This window comes from Pseudoliparis swirei, chromosome 1 (genome assembly GCF_029220125.1).
Source record: "Pseudoliparis swirei isolate HS2019 ecotype Mariana Trench chromosome 1, NWPU_hadal_v1, whole genome shotgun sequence".
Lineage (NCBI taxonomy): Eukaryota > Metazoa > Chordata > Actinopteri > Perciformes > Liparidae > Pseudoliparis > Pseudoliparis swirei.
In genome coordinates this window covers 13,458,534-13,470,638 of record NC_079388.1, presented here as the reverse complement: position 1 = coordinate 13,470,638, position 12,105 = coordinate 13,458,534, and the positions used below count along the sequence as shown (strand labels likewise).

General features: G+C 43.9%; 1 protein-coding gene across 1 annotated transcript in view; it reads right to left on the bottom strand.

Moving 5' to 3' along the window:
• adgrb2 (adhesion G protein-coupled receptor B2) overlaps window positions 1–12,105 on the bottom strand; it is a 211,605-nt gene that overhangs the window by 128,335 nt on the left and 71,165 nt on the right. The window lies entirely within an intron of this gene.

Here is a 12,105-nt window from a genome sequence, read left to right as displayed (position 1 = left end):
GCTGGCTGTTTTTTTCCTGGCCAGGTTTCATGTTTTTGGGGCAAACTCTGTCTTTCTTTACTTTTCACTAAATAGGAATGTTGGTATTGGCAGCGGTAGAAGAATTACTCTAAACTTTTAATCGGAACTATTCTTATTAAAACTCTTAATACTGGAGAAAGTTCTGCATTTAAATGTTTACTTAAAGTGAAGAGTGAAAGAGAGACATTATTAGCACAATCTACTTATATTGAATGCCTAATGAAGGTGGAGCCTTCAATGTCATACTGGATAGTTTAAGGAATACGAATGCATCACATTATAATAGTCATATTCTGAGAGTCCAATCTGATTTTCTTGTGGACCAGCCTGTATGCCTATTTCATTAACTGACTCGGAGTAGCTGTGATTTGGGTTTGTGATGATGTCATGGCGGGTGCATTGCTCAGCACCCAGGAAGCACACTCTCTGGCGAGAAGGCGTCAAGCAGCAATGCCACATGCCACAACACTGCTTTGAATAGGCACTACACTAATGAAATAAAATAATCAAAAGGGCTGTATCCATCTGGTATTAAAAACAATGTGCTAAATTGCAACAATGCAATAGTTTTCATGGAATCTACCGTTTCAAGCATATAGGTCTGCCATTTCCATTTCCCTTTTCTCTTCCCTGCTCCTTCTTTTAAAAAACAGAACAAACCTTCAGCCATCACACCACTGTCCCTTCTGGGCATAAATGTGCCAGCGTAATCACAGCATCCCTCTCTCACTCCCAGTCACTATTGCACCTGCTTGCTACACATCCAGTACTTTTCCTTCTCACTTTCATGACTCAGCAGCCCTTTGACCCACTTCTTGTCGTCTTCACCCTATCACCTGTCTATTCCTTTTCTTCTTCTCTTGCCGACTTCTCAGAAGTCATTCCTTGGAATAAAAAGGAAAATACCGCAAAGTGGTATTATCAGTTCCTCTGCCCTGCCCTCACCTCTTCCTGTATATCTGCCTCCACTTACCTTGCTGTGTCCTACTTCCAAAACCTTCAACAATGAACTTTACAAAAGGACTGCCATACGTCTATGTCTTATCCACGTTTAACAGATGGCACAGATACAATTGCCTTAAATATATTTTTCTAAATGTCCAAATCAAAATGGAGACTGCTCTGAATAATATCACATTTAACTGCAAAACTAAACAAATATTTAATTTTGTTGACAAATGTAAGCACATACCAAGCAGTTTGATACCCTGTCAAGTCTGTACAGACTGTGGTTTTGGTGAGGTGTGTGAAGATAGTATTGCTTTTGACAGAATAGTCAACTAAGTCAATGTAATGAACAATGTAAGGAACAATAAATGGAGAGAAAACCATACAGAACACTCAGCTTCAAAGTACACAGACACAGCCTGTGTTAAAGAGATTATACTGATAGATTTAATGTTTAATGTTAATAAAATGAGGTGAGAAGATGAAGTGAAACTACTCTGCTATCACTCGATTTCCAACAAAAACAAATGCTTTAACATAATTCCCTTCTATGGCAAACTGGTAATTCCGCAATAGGAGAATATATACGTTGTGACACTCATTTGTGAATTCTGATGAGTGTGCCCCCAATCTGACATCCATCTTTAACTTATGATTGACGGATGAGTGTGTGCGCCCTGATGTAAGAGTGAGCGTGACAGTTGTTACAGTGTGCCCCTCATCTAGGACGGAGGAACAAGTTATCTGCTTCTGTGGGTTTGTCATATTGATTGGAAGTCCTAGTTTTCTCCTTTGTTCATACTTAATACTTTGTGTATATTGTTGCCCTGATACTGTTGTTTTCATTCATAACCTTATATTCACAATTACATTTGTGCAAAGAATATTTGTTGTTCACTGGCTTTCAATTGAACTCTTCCAATTTGTTTCTCTCTATGGTTTCCCTGTGTGTTCCCTCTCCTTCAGTATTCATAAGTCCTTTGTTGAAAGTTTCTGCGTCAGCTGAAAGTCCCGCTGATTAATTACTTGATTACTTCCAGCCAATACTCGCATTGATTAACTTTGCCACATGATAGCTTTCTGGTTGACACCCCAGAGGGCAAGGACTCACTTCTGATGGGGAGCATGACCAGGGGAGGTCTGTGCAAGGCTCTGCCACGGAAGGTCATTCATGTCCGTGACATCTTGGAAAGATCACACATCATTAAGCGACGGAGAACACTGAGCTTCCCTTGCCACAAGGAAGACAAAAAGCTTTCTGTTCTGACAGCTGCAGAATCCCTTCAGGAATGTTGAAGCCAGAGAGAAACAGCACATCTTAAAGCCAAAGACATCCTGAAACTGACAATGATCTTTTTTTTGATGCCCTCGTTGAACCGAAGCCGCTTCAAGTTATTGCTAAAAGGCAAATAGAGAATGTGCTGAAAAATATTATCAAGCTTGTGTTTGGGGGCACAGAGAGAAACATTTCAATCACGTGTTTCTTTAGAAAGCTTCTTACGTTGCCAAATCCACAAACATGTAAAGACCACTGTTGCCTTATTTCATTGTCTCACTCAAACCAGCGATCGCAAATTCACTTGAATGCTTCACACAATGCTCAATCACACACACACACACACCAATAAGCACAGACACAAACCCTCATACAAACACAAATCGTTACAGGAAATATAACACTGGTTCTACCTCCAACTCCATAGATAGTATCTAATCCCAAAAAAATTACTAAAAGTGGAACAAAGAAATGAGATTGAAGACGAGACCACTCACATCCGATGCCTTTCCTCTCCCCTCCCCCCCCCAGGAGAGCTGTCTGTACATGTGTGGCAGTGTGTGTATGTGGCTTATATGGGGATCAATATATTCCACATATTAGAACATGATGAAGACTATTGACAGAAAGATAAAAAATGAAAGAACAGAGAAAGAAAGAGACGGTGGGGCGCACACTTAACGGAGCTCACCTAAGTGACTGGACACTTTGGACACGGAGGGCGGTGGAGGACGGACAGTGTGACAAGATTGTGGCCGTCACCAGTAGGTTTCCCCCCCCTAAGCACCAAGGAATGCGCAACCAGAGGGAACGTTGGTAAAATGCTTTATTTGAGTGCTCTGACCGACGACTGCGTCTCTGCTCATGGCTCCCGATCTTCCTTCTGCCCAGCTCCTTTATGGAGACAGACTCAGATACACAAACACCGATCGTCATCAGCTGGACTGATTACCAATCTGATTACCAATCAGTCCAGCTGATGACAATCAGACACCGTTCCCTGAACCACACCCCCGCTCCACCCACTCTGCAGCCGAGCCTACACACCCCCCGCTGCCACAGACACAAAATAGTGTGCGTACGTACTGCAATAATGCTGGCATGGAGTAAACACACTCAAGGGCTGCTGCCTGAAATTATCATGTGCAATTAACATGGCTGAATAAGGGCACTTGAGACATTTTTCTTTTATCAATGGGAATGTGACGGGATCTTCAAAAGGATTTTTTGTTGGTGTGTCAACCCCTTCGGCAGTCCAAGCATCATTACCATGGTAACAACCTCTTAAACCAAGTGGTTGATAAGGGACGGGACATCTGTCCGAGCAAAATACCACGGCGTCCCGCTCTGTTATACTTCATCAAAGACAACAGCTGCGTGCGTGTAAGAGATTATTTTCCTCTACGTGTGCTGCTGCACATTCCCGAGTGTGTGCGCCTGCATGTGTGTGTGCATGAGTGTGCCCAGGGAAAGGGTAATGAGTACCACTGGGGCTTTTTTAAACAGCCAGGGTTCACGAGTAGAGAAGCAAGCTCGAGCTCTAACTCTCCCCGGAGCAGAGGTGGGGGGAGTGAGGGGGGTTGTTGGTCCAGTGTTTCCCAGTCTTATATTCCCTAACCCACATTGCATCAGGACTAAGCCACGAGCTTCGAAACCTACACCCTGACCCCTCGGCTCCATGGTGTCACGAGCCGCAGCAGCCCAAGTAATGGACAAGCATTCTGTGGTTGTGAGTGGCAGAAACTCCTTTACTGCAAACTTTCTTCCCACTACTGCATTTTGGCATCTGGATCAAAGTTTTCTTGACTAACGGGCATCTACATTATCAACTGTAAGTGGTTGCAAGTGTGTGGATAAGCGTAGAGGTTTTTTTACTCATTGTCCATTTGAACAAAAAATGTCGGCATCAGAATCAGAACTTTTCATCGACGAGTACGTTACACATACAAGGAATTCGACTTGATGAAAGGTGCATAAAAATAAAGAAATAATAAAAAACAAAGCTTTTCCTCTAGGTTATTATTTTATAAATAATTATAAATTAAGGTTATGTCGAAAGACACCCACTCACACACACACACACACACACATCTATCCTACAGCCTTCAGGGATCTCCTCGAAGCAATTATCGACTACAGAGAAAGTGGCTATTAATCTGACAAAGACTTAAAAGCCTGACACTGTCTGTTTGTGCGTGCGCTCGTATGTCATGCGAGTACATGTGAATAGCTGCTTGTTGTCTACAAAATTATAAATGTACAGATGTAAAGTGTGCATTTGCTTAATAGGCCATATCCATGTTCTAACGTCCAATTATGGCATCAATCCAGGTTAAAAAAAGTTACAACTTCTCTACATGTGTTACATGATTAATTGTGGTGTGAAAGGTCTGCTGGTTGGCCTTCATGACACCTTTTAAAAGACAAAGTGAGTCCGTCTAACCTTCCATTCCAGCAAATTACTGTCATACTGTTACTCCTGCCCGTTCAACACCCCAGAGGCAAACCTGCGGGCCTGGCAGAGCAACACGATAACGAGAGGACAGAAAGAGAGAGGCAGAGGCAGAAAAAGAGGGAAGAAGGATACACAATTACTTGAAAATGCCTGTGTATTTGGGTTCATCTGCGCATGCACTCCTGCCTCCATCTATTTATCTCGGTAACGAAGATGCAACGTATTTCTTGAGCATTCAAAATCTCTGCCGCGGGAAGAAAGGCGTGCTGTGAGGTCAGACACAGCGAGAGAGAGAAACGATTAATCTTATGTCGCTGTGTTTCTCTGCCAAAAACTTCAACTGAGAGGAATTTGTCTCCGGAGCCTTGTTATCGTCAACTCAATGTTAGAGGCCATCGGGCTCTGAAGTGTCACACATGCGCAGAGAAACGCCTGTGCATGGATTCAATCAGCTCAAATAAGCATAAGCTATTGTTCTTCAGCATTTCACCTAGAGTGTGCCTTTGCCGTGCGCTTTGTGAATGATGGCTTTGCTAAAGTGCTGCGAACAGAAACATTGCTTTGCTACGCCTTTGATTCATTGCTGGTCTGAGGGAAATTTGCATAGCAGGCAGACCCTGGGCAGATCTGGGCTCTCGTTAACCGAGTGGCTAGATACTTCATCATTATCATCAGGCATGTGCTTTGGTTGCAGCCACTGTGCCCTTGCTTCTAATCTTCAGCCGGGTTTTGCAGAGGAGAAATAAAACAGTAAAAAGTCTGGAACAAATTAGGATGCTCTGCCTTGTGCCAATGCAGTGTGGGCGAAGACATTCTCCACGCAGCACCGCTTGCTCCCCGCTAGTTGGTTGATCACTATAGCAGTAGATTTCGCCCACCAGTCCATTATTACCCCCCCCCCCCCACACACACACACACAGACTCTCTCTTTCCCTATTTTTCTCTGTCAATCTCCTGACAGGCTGGCTGCAGCGCTTTCGGGGACAGCGCTTGTTATTGAGGACATGCTGACGAGAGCCGATCGATACCAACTCCCAAACCGCAGCATCCGTCTGGGAGCTTTGTGTGTGTTTGTGTGTACACGGGGCGTTGTGCGCACGGGGCATCTGTGCGTGCATATCGGTCGGTGTTTGAGCAGATTGTTTTGGCACTACGGATGGACACATGCAGATGCTGCTGTCATTCATTCCATTGTGCCCTTGAGGGTGTCAGCTCTCATTCCACGGGTGTGTGTGTGTGTGTTATGGATTTCAATATCAGTTTATGGGGAATATATGGACAGTTTCGCCAGCTATCTTTCTCTCTGAATATTTTACCATCATATGAACAACACGCAATTTCAAGGCAGCTGTGTACAAGAGACAGAGAGGGCAGCGAGGTGCTTTGGCTCCGTGCCAAGTGTGTTGCCATCAACAAGAAATTAGAGGTGCACATTAGAGGGGCTGGCGCCCATGTAGATGCTCCCGTTTCAGAACTTTAACAACATTTGCATTCCAAAAATATGTATCCAGCTCCACTTCCACTTGACATTTGAGGGAGACTTGGCCACATGGTATAAAAGTACTTTCAGCATGGTGCGACAGAAAAAGGGAATGAGACTGAGATAGGGGCTAAGAGTATTTATTCTTCCCGGGGTCCTAAATCCGCCACGGGTAACTGCTGTAGTGTGACAGTAGGCTTATAGCAGCCAATGTGTCGATGAATCCAAAGCACATTTATTTTCTGCAAGACCAAGGAAGCATACCTCGCTTCATGTCCCTACAGAACAAAAAAGGCAAGCTGATATTTGACCCTTTATTTATGAGTTTATGGGTTCACATGCATCATAAACTTTAATAATATTCCTAGTCAGTGTAGTAGCAAGATGTACGGTTTGTTGGTACCCTTCTTTCCGTCTCAATCTTTGCTGTATTTATTAGGCGAACGTTCTCTCTGTTTGCATGATAGCGTGCACTTCTGCTCACTCAAACATGAGGTAGCAGAATTGTTGGAGATTAAATTCAATCTTCCAATCAACACAATAGATATGCAGATTACTGAATAATTTTTAAATAGACCATGAAACACTAAGGGTCGCAATAATGAAATAAAAAATAGTAATGGGCTCATTATTAAAAGTTGCTCTCACAATTATGCAGAGCATGTTTATCTGTAATGTTAAAAGAGTTTCTCTGAGACACTGACTGTGAAGACCTTTTCATTTTCTTCTTTTGTCATTTGTTGTTTTATTCACAAACAAATGATACATTAAACGATAACCAGTGGACAATAATTTTACAATAAATATGTCTGCCTGTGAGAGGTCACTAATACCACATATTCTAAATGCAAACAATGGCACACACATGCTTACGGCCAAGGTCATAAGTTAGGAAAACACGTTTGAGCTCTTCTTAAGCTAATCAATCTCCATCTCTCCCTCCCTCTCTCTCACAAAAACGTGTCGTTGACTATAGTGTTTCCCTGCTGTCCATTAGACTCCTAGGCAGATGATATCATCTATAGGCAGCATGCAGGGAAGGAGGCGGGGATGAAAGGAGAGAGGGGAGGTTCAAAGCCCTGTTGGAGACGGTCTGAGGGGACGCGTCTCCAACAGACACACATACATTTCTATATTCGCAACAGTGGACGATCACCAACAACGTGAGGACCTCTGTTTTTGATCATTTTGAAAAATAAAAAATAAAAGAGAGAATTTAAAATATACTTTTCTCATGCTATTACTGCCAATGTGCTTTTTTATTATTGTGAAATTGCCAAGTAGGGACCTCCATTTACTGCAGTGAAACTATCTTCACCCTCTTCTTTCTTACACACTCAGTTTCCATTGTGTTTTTGCTTAACTTGCGGGGCAAGATTTCCTTGTCTTGTAATGATTTCTAAATAGGGCCTCATTGCCCAGGGATATATTTAATTGCCACACACCGGCTGGTGATGCTAATGCACACTGACAAAAAGAGAGTGGGAGGCAGAGCGAGAGAGAAAGAAGCCAGTGCCACTTTTTTTTAAGTAACTTTGACTGAGCAAGGGCATGATCAACTGTCACTAACATGTCATAGTTACATATTTAGTCTTAGATGTTGGATTGGGGGCGGATATGTTTTTGCATTTCCTTTTTTGCTTGATAGTCTGTGCAAGCATTTCTGTGCAAGCCAGTGTTAGTGTGTATGTGTTTGTGTGTGTGGTTGTGTGTGTATACATGATAATTTGGTATTCCATTGGGTGTCATCACTACCCAGGTCAGACCCAGCCTCAGGAGGAGGTATTTTATTCCATTTTATTGGAAGGAACTCTTCACAATGGATGATACACTCTTCACAAAACATTCCCAAACACACAAGTACGTACTGTGAGCACACACACAGGAGGCGTAATGCATGCACAGGCACACTCGATCATGCTCTGCTGAATGAATATGTGACTGACCCAGACAACATCAAATAACCAAATATGTTCATACTTCATGGCAGGGGGTGAAATACTAAAAACATATCTCTACAATATGTGAAAAACAAAATAAAAATCTTATCTGGGTTTCTTCCATGAGTGAACAAATCTCTGAATGTGAGTCTCTGTGTATGTTGGAACGTGTGTGTGTGTGTTTGTAGAAACCTTCCCTTTCTGTATTAGGATAAACAACTTTGTCTATCATGTAAGGTGGAGTCTGGCTTACAGATTTTCCTCGCGTCAAGCCACATGAACACAAATGAGTTCCCCAGAGGACTAGGAGTCATTGCAGGGCGAAGAGTGTCACTGTGACACTTATCTTGAAGGACATCTTACAGGTAAAGAGGAGGTCTGGGTCACAGAAAGTAAGCGTGGCTGTATGGTGCATCAACCTTGTATGTTCCCACAGAGAGAGCTCAGAACGACATTAACATAAAGGCATACGCATTGTACTCAAATGCATTGAAGCAACATCATAGAAATTCATCTTGTCTTGATAATGTGATGTGAAAAAAAAAGAAGCATTTCCATAATGGCAGACTATATGTTATATCCCTCAGTTGTAGGTATCAATCAACCTGTATTGTCTATCTTAGAATGTCTCTCCTGGCGACAATACCATCAGCTCTCTCCTGGAAATAGATGGAAGCCGCATCTTCAGCACCTACAGCATCTTCAGAGAAGCATTAGATAACCACTGGTTGCCAACGGCTGCAGGCACTTCCAGGAGCATTCCACCTCAGAGGTGACAGGTCCATGCATACTAGATCACTGTACCAAGAGGTAATTATACTGCCGCTGCAAATCTTCTCAATGGCTCGGTAAGTTAGATCATCTTGCTCCCACGCCTGAAAGCGCACATATTGCCAGAGATGCACACGCACGCTTTATGATGTGCATGCTCACACAGACGCATCGCAGAGTGAACCACTGTGGGCTCAGGTGGCTAGTTGTTGACTCCACGCAAAGATGCATTTACAGAGTAGCTTGCATGCTATTCAAAATGTTCGGAAATTCTTTGGACAACGTACAATATTACTATCTTTATATCTCGATTCCCTCTATTGTTTTCTCTATCTGCATAAATGGATGAGCTCGCAACAAAGAAAAAGTCTGCATCACACGGAGCATCACAGTGCGGTTATTCTTTCATGTCTTTATCGGATGTGGAGCCGATAAATACCCGTGACTATTACAGTGAGGAAAACACGAGCCCCGGGGGGGCAAGCTAATTTTTTCGGCCTCTTTTTCCGGAGCTGTCTTTGTCTTCTCAGCCACAAATCATGTCTGCCTCCGTCCACAAACCATGCAACCATCGTTCCAAATCAGTGTGCACAGAGTTTGAATAGAGAATGAATAAGTAACGAATATAAAAAAGTTACCACCATAACATGGCCTCCATGTTTCCTAACCATTTTCCAAAGACACTGAAAGGCATTCTCCTTTATTGCAACGGCAATGGGAAAAGATTTTGGAAACACTTTATAATAACTGCACACTATGAAGCATTAGTTAAGTATGAGTACACATTTCATGAATGATGGATTGACCTTTTGTAAATTAAGTGTTATTTAATGCTTCATAGCGTGCAGTTAGATAGATAGATAGATAAATACTTTATTAATCCCCAAGGGGAAATTTGTTATTATAAAGTGTTACCGTTTCTTTGTGTTTGTCTCTGTGATATTTGGTCATGTTTGTTGTGCACCGACAGATATGCTAGAGAGGTTCAGGTCATTTATGTTAGCTTTCTCTCATTCCAGGCTTCCTGATTGTTTTCACCTGTCATCCCACCTGTCTCCTATGCTCATCAGTGTCAGCCCCGCCCCTGATTGGTCCCACCTGTGTCTTGTTACCATGTGCTTAAATTCCCCTGTCTCCCAGTGTTCCTTGTCAGTTCGTCTTGTCTTTTGCCATGATCAGGTCAGGGTATTTTGTGCTCTTGAAAAGTTTTTGATCCCTCACTATGTGAGCGCTTTCATTTGCTCACTGCAGAACTGAAAAATAAAGTACTTACAAATACTTTATCTCTGGCTCCCGGGTCGTGCAATTGGGTCCTACTTCCTAAGTGTCTGAGTTCGTAACAGAACGAACTGACCATTATGGACCCAGCCGACCCAAGAACGCTTCACGCCGCTCTGTCGGTACAGGGCGTGACGATTTTTCATCACGAGGAAAAGCTGGACAAAGTCAGCCAGGAAATACAAGAGCTGAGAGGACGCCAGGCCGGGGTTCAGGAAGAATTATCTACACAGATGCAACAACTGGTTGCCCAAATGAATAATTTTTTCACTCATCAACAGACTGCTCCTCCGGTGACGTCATCCACAGCTGAGAGTTTGCCTGTCAAAACTCCAGCTGACGACCCAGGTCAGGCTGTTTCCTCCCCGTTACGGCTGGCTCTTCCGGAGAGATTTTCCGGAGACTCTTGGTGCAGAGCCTTTCTGGTACAGTGGGTTGTGCATTTCAACCACAACCCAGCAGCTTTTTATCTGAGCATGGTAAAGTGGCGTTTATTGTGTCTCATTTAACGGGAAGAGCTGCAGCCTGGGCTACTGCAGAATGGTCTAGAGACACCGAACTATGTTACTCATTGGCCGATTTCATAGAGACTATGAGCCGCATTTTGACCACTCATCGCCTGCTACGGAGGCCAGCAGAAGACTGTTTCAAATCGTCAGCTCAACCGTCAGGTGGTTGATTATGCCATCGAGTTTCGTACAGCAGCAGCGGACAGCGGATGGAATGTTCCGGCTCTTCGTGACGCCTTCATGACAGGACTTTCGGAACCGATAAAGGACCAGCTGGCTCCATTGGAGACACCCGGGATCTGGAATCCCTCATCGCTGTGGCCATCCGGATCGATAACCGTCTTCGAAAGAGAGAGGGCGTCGACGCAACCGAGTTGTTATTCCCAGCTTCCAGAATTCGCCTCGGAGGGTCGCGCCGCCAGCTGAGGATTTCCAGCTCATGTTACGGACCATCAGAGGACTACACTTCCGAATGACTCCGGTGAACCCATGCAGCTTGGAAGAACCAGGCTTTCGCTGGAGGAGAGGCAGCGCCGTCTGGGAGGTTGCTGTTTCTACTGCGGCCAGCCGGGTCATCAACTCGCTTCATGCCGGGAAAGATCGTGCTCACCAGTCAAAAGGAGGCGCTGGTGAGCAAGTTTCCGCAGACTTCCCTCCTCGACCTGTTACTCAGGTAGACATTTGTATTAACAATCAGACCATTGACCAGGGTGTGTTAATAGACTCAGGGGCTGACGAAAGCCTTATAGACTGGGGCCTAGTCAAACAGCTAAAAATAAAAACTGACCGCTATCTCATCCTGTTAGTGCCAGTGCCTTAGACGGCCGCTTGTTGTTCTGATTACCCATTGCACTGAGCCCATACGGATTACTATAAATAAGGACCATACCGAGAGCATGCAATTTCATATTTTGAGTCGGCTCAGTACCCGATTATTTTGGGGTTTCCTTGGCTGAAGATCCACAATCCTCACATAGACTGGCTTTCAGGGAAAGTTAAGGAATGGGGAGAGGATTGTAAGGGCAGGTGTAAACTTTCGCAACCTGTTAATGCACCAACAGACTCTAGTAGGATCATTATAGATCACCCTGACTATCCTGATCTACAGAAGGTACCTTCCTGTTACCATGATTTAAAGGAAGTTTTAACAAGTCTAAAGCCTTGTCGCTACCTCCTCACCGAGATTTTGACTGTCCCATTGATCTCTTACCGGAGCCCCCATTCCCAAGGGAGACTTTACTCGATTTCGAGACCTGAGAGAACAGCAATGGATGAATACATCTCCTCTTCACTCAAATCAGGGATTATCCGTCCTTCATCGTCTCCAGCCGGAGCGGGATTCTTTTTTGTGGGAAAGAAAGACGGGTCTCTGAGACCTTGCATAGACTACAGTCCACTAAATGACATTACGGTGAAGAACCGCTATC